The sequence below is a fragment of the Triticum urartu genome, chromosome 2A, assembly GCF_056163025.1.
Source record: "Triticum urartu cultivar PI428250 chromosome 2A, HENAU_Tu73, whole genome shotgun sequence".
Lineage (NCBI taxonomy): Eukaryota > Viridiplantae > Streptophyta > Magnoliopsida > Poales > Poaceae > Triticum > Triticum urartu.
This window is the reverse complement of record NC_141874.1, coordinates 168,645,449-168,654,193: the sequence shown is the minus strand read 5'-3', so window position 1 is coordinate 168,654,193 and position 8,745 is coordinate 168,645,449. Positions and strand designations below refer to the sequence as shown.

Sequence of the window (8,745 nt, the reverse complement as noted above, 5' to 3'; positions counted from 1 at the left end):
GCGCTTGCCCCCTTTGCACCAAAGAGGAAAGGAGGACACTGCGCGGCTGGCACCCGCCTGGCGCCCTCGGTCGTCATGGCTTGCGTCACGGGCACCTCGTGAGGTACCCCGCCTTGATCTCTTCGCCTCCTCGTGAGCCAGCCTGACGAGGCCATGCCTGAGGAAGCTCCGCGTCGTCCGCCCCGCGAGGCTTGGCCCCTCGCGAGGGTCTTGGGTTTGTGTTGGTGAAGATGGGCCGCGCTGGGCCCCCCTTTGAGCCACGCTGCAGGCAGGCAAGTCTGGGGACCCCCGTTCCCAGAACGCCGACAGCTTGCAGTAGAAGCACTCAGTTTCAGGCTTAGTTCCAGATTTGGGTTTCTTCTCCCGAGCAGTAGCTTGCTTACTGTTCTTCTTGAAGTTCCCCTTCTTCTTCCCTTTGCCCTTTTTCTTGAAACTGGCGGTCTTGTTGACCATCAACACTTGATGCTCCTTCTTGATTTCTACCTCCGCAGCCTTTAGCATTGCGAAGAGCTCAGAAATTGTCTTATCCATCCCTTGCATATTATAGTTCATCACGAAGCTCTTGTAGCTTGGTGGCAGTGATTGAAGAACTCTGTCAATGACACTATCAACAGGAAGATTAACTCCTAGTTGAGTCAAGTGATTATGATACCCAGACATTTTGAGTATATGTTCACTGACAGAACTATTCTCCTCCATCTTGCAGCTATATAATTTATTGGAGACTTCATATCTCTCAATCCAGGCATTTGCTTGAAATAATAACTTCAACTCCTGGAACATCTCATATGCTCCATAACGTTCAAAACGTCGTTGAAGTCCCGATTCTAAGCCGTAAAGCATGGCACGCTGAACTATCGAGTAGTCATCAGCTTTGCTCTGCCAGACGTTCATAACATCTGGTATTGCTCCAACAGCAGGCCTGTCACCTAGCGGTGCTTCCAGGACATAATTTTTTTGTGCAGCAATGAGGATAATCCTCAAGTTACGGACCCAGTCCGTGTAATTGCTACCATCATCTTTCAACTTTGCTTTCTCAAGGAATGCATTAAAATTCAACGAAACAACAACACGGGCCATCTATCTACAATCAAACATAGACAAGCAAGATACTATCAGGTACTAAGTTCATGATAAATTTAAGTTCAATCAATCATATTACTTAAGAACTCCCACTTAGAAAGACATCCCTCTAATCTTCTAAGTGATCACGTGATCCAAATCAACTAAACCATAACCGATCATCACGTGAAATGCAGTAGCTTTCAATGGTGAACATCAATATGTTGATCATATCTACTATATGATTCACGCTCGACCTTTCGGTCTCAGTGTTCCGAGGCCATATCTGCATATGCTAGGCTCGTCAAGTTTAACCTGAGTATTCTGCGTGTGCAAAACTGACTTGCACCCGTTGTAGATGGACGTAGAGCTTATCACACCCGATCATCACGTGGTGTCTGGGCACGACGAACTTTGGCAACGGTGCATACTCAGGGAGAACACATTTATCTTGAAATTTAGTGAGAGATCATCTTATAATGCTACCGTAAATCAAAGCAAGATAAGATGCATAAAAGATAAACATCACATGAAATCAATATAAGTGATATGATATGGCCATCATCATCTTGTGCTTGTGATCTCCATCTCCGAAGCACCGTCATGATCACCATCGTCACCGACGCGACACCTTGATCACCATCGTAGCATCGTTGTCGTCTCATCAATCTTATGCTTCCACGACTATCGCTACCGCTTAGTGATAAAGTAAAGCATTACAGCGCAATTGCATTGCATACAATAAAGCGACAACTATATGGCTTCTGCCAGTTGCCGATAACTCGGTTACAAAACATGATCATCTCATACAATAAAATTTAGCATCATGTCTTGACCATATCACATCACAACATGCCCTGCAAAAACAAGTTAGACGTCCTCTACTTTGTTGTTGCAAGTTTTACGTGGCTGCTATGGGTTTAGCAAGAACCGTTCTTACCTACGCATCAAAACCACAACGATATTTTGTCAAGTTGGTGCTGTTTTAACCTTCGCAAGGACCGGGCGTAGCCACACTTGGTTCAACTAAAGTTGGAGAAACTGACACCCGCCAGCCACCTGTGTGCAAAGCACGTCGGTAGAACCAGTCTCGCGTGAGCATACGCGTAATGTCGGTCCGGGCCGCTTCATCCAACAATACCGCCGAACCAAAGTATGACATGTTGGTAAGCAGTATGACTTATATCGCCCACAACTCACTTGTGTTCTACTCGTGCACAACATCAACGCATAAAACCTAGGCTCGGATGCCACTGTTGGGGAACGTAGTAATTTCAAAAAATTTCCTACGCACACGCAAGATCATGGTGATGCATAGCAACAAGAGGGGAGAGTGTTGTCCACGTACCCTCATAGACCGAAAGCGGAAGCGTTAGCACAACGCGGTTGATGTAGTCGTACGTCTTCACGATCCGACCGATCCAAGTATCGAACGCACGACACCTCCGAGTTCAGCACACGTTCAGCTCGATGACGTCCCGCGAATTTCGATCCAGCAGAGCTTCACGGGAGAGTTCCGTCAGCACGACGGTGTGGTGACGGTGATGATGTTGCTACCGACGCAGGGCTTCGCCTAAGCACCGCTACGATATGACCGAGGTGGAATATGGTGGAGGGGGGCACCGCACACGGCTGGGAGAGATCAACTGATCAACTTGTGTGTCTAAAGGTGCCCCCTGCCCCTGTATATAAAGGAGCAAGGGGGGAGGCCGGCCGGCCCTCTATGGGCGCGCCAGGAGGAGGAGTCCTCCTCCTAGTAGGAGTAGGACTCCCCTTTCCTACTCCTACTAGGAGGAGGAAAGGAAGGAGGAGAAGGAGAAGGAAGGAGAAGGAGGAAGAAGAGGAAAGGGGGCCGGCCCCCTAGTCCAATTCGGTTTGGGCTAGGGGGGCCACGCGCCCTGCCTCCTCTCTTCCACCACTTGGCCCATGAAGCCCATTACTTCTTCCTCGTATTCCCGTAACTCCCCGGTACCCCCGAAAATACCCGAATCACTCGGAACCTTTCCGATGTCCGAATATAGTCGTTCAATATATCGATCTTTACGGCTCGACCATTTCGAGACTCCTCGTCATGTCCCCGATCTCATCCGGGACTCCGAACTACCTTCGGTACATCAAATCACATAAACTCACAATACAATCGTCACCGAAACTTTAAGCGTGCGGACCCTACGGGTTCGAGAACTATGTAGACATGACCGAGAAATGTCTCCGATCAATAACCAATAGCGGAACCTGGATGCTCATATTGGCTCCCACATATTCTACGAAGATCTTTATCGGTCAGACCGCATAACAACATACGTTGTTCCCTTTGTCATCGGTATGTTACTTGCCCGAGATTCGATCGTCGGTATCTCAATACCTAGTTCAATCTCGTTACCGGCAAGTCTCTTTACTCGTTCCGTAATACATCATCCCGCAACTAACTTATCAGTTGCAATGCTTGCAAGGCTTAAGTGATGTGCATTACCGAGAGGGCCCAGAGATACCTCTCCGACAATCGGAGTGACAAATCCTAATCTCGAAATACGCCAACCCAACAAGTACCTTTGGAGACACCTGTAGAGCACCTTTATAATCACCCAATTACGTTGTGACGTTTGGTAGCACACAAAGTGTTCCTCCGGTAAACGGGAGTTGCATAATCTCATAGTCATGGGAACATGTATAAGTTATGAAGAAAGCAATAGCAACAAACTAAACGATCAAGTGCTAAGCTAATGGAATGGGTCAAGTCAATTACATCATTCTCCTAATGATGTGATCCCGTTAATCAAATGACAACTCATGTCTATGGCTAGGAAACATAACCATCTTTGATCAACGAGCTAGTCAAGTAGAGGCATACTAGTGACACTCTGTTTGTCTATGTATTCACACATGTATCATGTTTCCGGTTAATACAATTCTAGCATGAAGAATAAACATTTATCATGATATAAGGAAATAAATAATAACTTTATTATTGCCTCTAGGGCATATTTCCTTCAAGGGCAGCTCCACCGCGATCATACTAGGCATCCTGGAGCAGACCCAACACCAATGGCGAAAGGGCATACGGATGCTGTGCTGGCTTGCTTGCTGGGAGATATGGCAGGAGAGAAACAACTGCACCTTCAGGCAGCACCTGCCGTGCGCGGCAAGAATCATCAAGCGCATAATAGACAACATCGAGCTATGGAGAACCACATGAGCTGCATGCTTAGAGAGCCCCTTCGGGGACCCCCCTTGAGAGATAAACCCCCCTTGCTCCTAGGGTTTTGGCCGTCTGTGGCATTCCCTGAAACTTTGATCCTAGGATCCTCACCACCATTGTTGTTTTTCCACTGCTTTCTGCTATGATCAATGAAAACGCCAGCAATTGCTGGATCTTTCAAAAAAAACATTTCACTATAATAACTTGGATTCATGGATTACAAAAAAGAGCTCCTCCGACTGAGGTACCTTTCAGACGACAAGCGGTGCAAAGAAAAAGAGAGATATGAGAGCACAAGATAATTAAATCCCTCGAAAAGAGAGCGAGAGGAAATATAAATAGCTGTAATTGTGAGCAACGCTTCATCTCCCATCGAATAGAACTGTCACCAAGGACTCACCAGATCGGCTGCAAATGCCCGCCGCCGATGGAAGGCACGGCGTGATGTATGAATCGAACCCTTCGCTCTGCATCAAGGCCATCTCGTTGTAGCTCATGTAGGTTGGAGTCAAATGAGGGACGGCTTGATCACCGTCTAGATATTGCATGACCTTTCGCATGCTAGGCCTTGTGTTGGGCGATGGGTGCGCGCACAACAAACCTAGTTTGAGTATGATACTGACCTCTTCCATGTTGAATTTCCCCTCGAGCCGAGAATCCACCGTATCGATGATTGAGCCATTGCGGTGGTGCTCAAGCACCCAGTCGACCAACACCATCGGGTTGTTATGCTCGTCACTCCCGATTGGCCTGCGTCCACAGACGACCTCTAGGAGAAACACACCAAATGCAAATACATCGGTTGAGGGTGTTGCCTTCCCCGTGCGCATAAGTTCTGGCGCTAGGTATCCCATGGTACCAACGACATGTGTTGTTTGAGCATTTGTACCATGGTCGTATAGCCTTGCCAGACCAAAGTCACCGAGCCGCCCGTTCATCTCCCTATCCAGTAGCACATTGCTTGCTTTTATATCTCGGTGGATGACGACTTGCTCCCAATCCTCGTGTAAATACAATAAACTTGATGCGATACCTTTGACAATCAAGTACCTTTGAGGCCAACATAGAGCTGGCCCATTCTTATTGTGCAAATACTTGTCAAGGCTGCCATTTGCCATGTAGTCATACACCAAAAGAAGTTCACCGTTGCGCCGGCAATAGCCTAACAGCTGCGTGAGATTTCGATGCCGGAGACGACCAACGCTCACCACTTCGGCAATGAACTCCCGTATTCCTTGCCTTGAGTCATGTGACACTCTTGACGGCGATCTCCAAATTAGATACAGGAAGTACCCCTTTGTATACTTTCCCAAACCCTCCAACGCCGAGTACATTTCTGTTCTTGAACCCATCGGTGGCATGGAACAAGTCCTTGTATGCGAATCGGTGTGGGCCGAAATCTTCCTCCCAATCTTCGCGCACCTCTGCAAACCGATGCCGCCGGCGCCACACGATGAACGTGACGGCCAACACCGCGGCGATGAGCAACATGATGGCTAATGGTAGAGTGATGTACAAGATCTTGGACCGAGGTCTGGGACCCACATGCGGCAGGCTGGGCAGCTTAGAGAAGTCGAGCGGCGGAGCAGGTCCGTCGAAGCTGAAGCTCCATCCAAGGACGTAGTGGTGCGTGGACACCACGCCCGACGATGATGAGAAGCCAGCATACATCGTGTCCGCCATGATAGTGGAGAGGTCAATGGCTTCAGAGAGCAAGGGATTCTTGGGCTTGGGAGCTTGTACGGGAGCTAATGTCACATTGAGCCGCCGGCCCTCGCCGTCGTAGTCCACCCACACCTGCATTGGCCTGCGGCTATTCAGCATCAGGGCTCGGAAGGCCATGTCGCGGGGTAGTAGCCGGCGGGCTTGGCCTGCTGCGAGATGAGGCTGTTGACGTTGATGCCGACGTGGTTGCTGTTGATGTCGCTCAGCCCGGGGTTCCGGATGGTGTCGAGCTCGACGGCCAAGATGTGGCCGCTCGCGGTGCCGTTGGTCGCGTTGAGGAGGCCTATGTACTGTCCGCCGTTGGCCGATGAGAGGTCCGAGGTCGGCGCGACCACGAAGGCGAGGCCCTGATCGCTCAGGCCATCGACGACGGACACGATGGCGAACACGAAGGACGCGGAGAAGGAGCGCGCCACGGCCGTGGAGCTCGCCGTCGTGTTGAGGAAGCGGAGCGGGGCTGGGTGGAAGGCGTGGCCTTTTTCCTGGGAAGTGAAGTTGGTGAGGGCGAGGAGGCCGTTGGGAATGACGACGGCGAGACCGTCCAGGGTAAGGTTCGCCGCCGCGAAGCCCTGGTAGGCGAACTGGCCGGCGTCGGCCGACGAGGCCAACAACAGTCCGTTCAGGCTCAACAACAAGATCAGAGGAAGAGTTGGCATGGTTTCTCGCCTCTGGTTTTCTTTTGAGCAAACTGAGGTCTACGTACTCAATTGGTAAAGTTTTTAACCACGATCGGTACATTTTCTGACGGCGTGGAGAATTTTGTTGTGGGTGAGATCGCAGGATTGAGGCGCACCGCACACTAGGCTAGGATAAGTCAGAGAGAGAAGGACGTGTCTGGTAGTCGTAGAGGAGGACTGAGGCGCGCCGCACACTGGGCTGGAAGTCAGTGAGAAGGACGTTGGAAGTCGGCGTCCTAGTTGCAGCGAGTACTACTACTACCAGCAGTCTGGTTTCCATCTAACAGAAGGTAATACAAGTGGAACACAAGTCTGCTACTTTTATGGATAGAATGGACCGGAGACAATTCTCACCCTACCACTGACAACTCTCACCTTCTAGTATTAAGTATGAGTAAACCTTGAGCTTTTTTACGGTGCATCATACTACTGCCAGAAGTGGGTAGTATTGGGTCTAATCCAACCATTAATTTAGGCGGTATTTAAACGTTTCAGGCCGGTTAAGTAAGGGTACTTTTGACCCTAATTTTTCACGGGCAAGCGATGGGTAACTGGGTTCATGGCCTGATAAGCGCCCGTACTGGACATCAGCGTCGCCGCATTGGAGCAGTCAGACCAAAGGACGAGTTGAGCAATGCAGGGTGGCCGCAGCCCCTCCTCGCACGCCACCATCTCCGCCTCAAGGTGGGCCGTGCAGTGCTGCATGCCTGCAGCCATCGGGACGCAACGAAGAGGGCCTTTCTTCATGGTGCCGGAGAATCATGTCCGTGCCGGTCGATTTGTCGGCGGAGTGGCTACCAAAGCTCATGGAGGCCACCGAGATACGTATTACAGTGCGGTGTGTCCAACAACTCGGCTTTTCATTCGCATCTACTTCTTGACTCGTTTACCACGAGGCTGTGCCTTGGCCTTGGCACCATGGATTACAAGTTGGGCACACCGGGATGGGCTCCGGCGAGCCGGTGCAGCCGAGGTCTGGAGGTGGACGTCGCCAGCACGGCAGCTCGAACGTGCTGAGAATACTGCCATCGCAGCAGCATGAAGGATAATGTCAACGTCCGAGGCGTTAGTACATGGTGACGATTGTGTCTAGGAGTGAAGCATCTGCGTCGATGCAGAGACTAGAAAGTTGAAGTGGAGCTAGCATCTGCGTTGAATGCACATACACTGGATCTGTTTTTGCCCCTAACTGCCAAATTGGTATGTCACTGTTCCGATTTTGCCCCTTTAACAGAAAATACTACACGGTTTTAGCAGAAAGTACTATACAGTTTGAGAAGTAGTATGTGTTAATCTGGTCCGTTGGATGGATAAAATGGTTGGCTTATATTAATTTGATGTACTGTAAAAGGTCTCTAAATCTTCTGAAAACTCCAAGTGGTAGCGTGAGAGTTGCCACTCCAATGATAGAAGACAAGAACTCTCACCGCAAAGGACCATGATCTGCGGCGCCACGACGGTGGAGTTCGTCACCGTGGATGGGCCGGAGTGGTTTGGGGAGAAAGACATTGCCTTAGCGGAGTAGTATCCTCTGAAACTGCAAGCGGTCGTAGGTGTGAGCTGGGCAAGACGCAAGAGCGTGTCACGCGGGGTGATAGCGTTTGTCACTGCACATGGTACAAAACTACTCCGTAGAAAAAAAGTATGGCTGAGTGAGACCTCTTTTACTTTTCTATGGAAAAATATGGACTTCCCGGGCTCTTTTCACTATGATTTGAGAAGAAGATTCGCAGCTGTGACTTCTAACAGTCATACGGAGTACACATTTCTGCTCCTTGAAGCCATTTTACGACGACTAGTAGTTGTCTCATGTGTCTGATTCCTGGTTCCGATTTTCTCTGATCTTCACTCATTATCTAAGATTTACTTTCTGGGTATTCTAGTTCTGCACCAATTCGTCCACCGTGAGCTTGGTCAAAGCCCTATTTCAGCAAAACCATCAACGTCCTATGACCCAGATATCTTGTTTTATACTGGAGGGTTTAGCTCGGGCCCGGTGACAAATTTAGGGGACTGAAACTGACTATTTTCTTGGTTCAAAAGTCCAGGGATTATAATTTTTTATGGGACGAAAAGGCCATG

The 8,745-nt window shown here is 49.5% G+C and overlaps 1 pseudogene; it reads right to left on the bottom strand.

Moving 5' to 3' along the window:
- Positions 1-4,456: 4,456 nt before the first annotated feature.
- Positions 4,457-6,728, bottom strand: LOC147984406 (L-type lectin-domain containing receptor kinase SIT2 pseudogene; annotated as a pseudogene).
- Between the last annotated feature and the right edge of the window lie 2,017 nt (positions 6,729-8,745).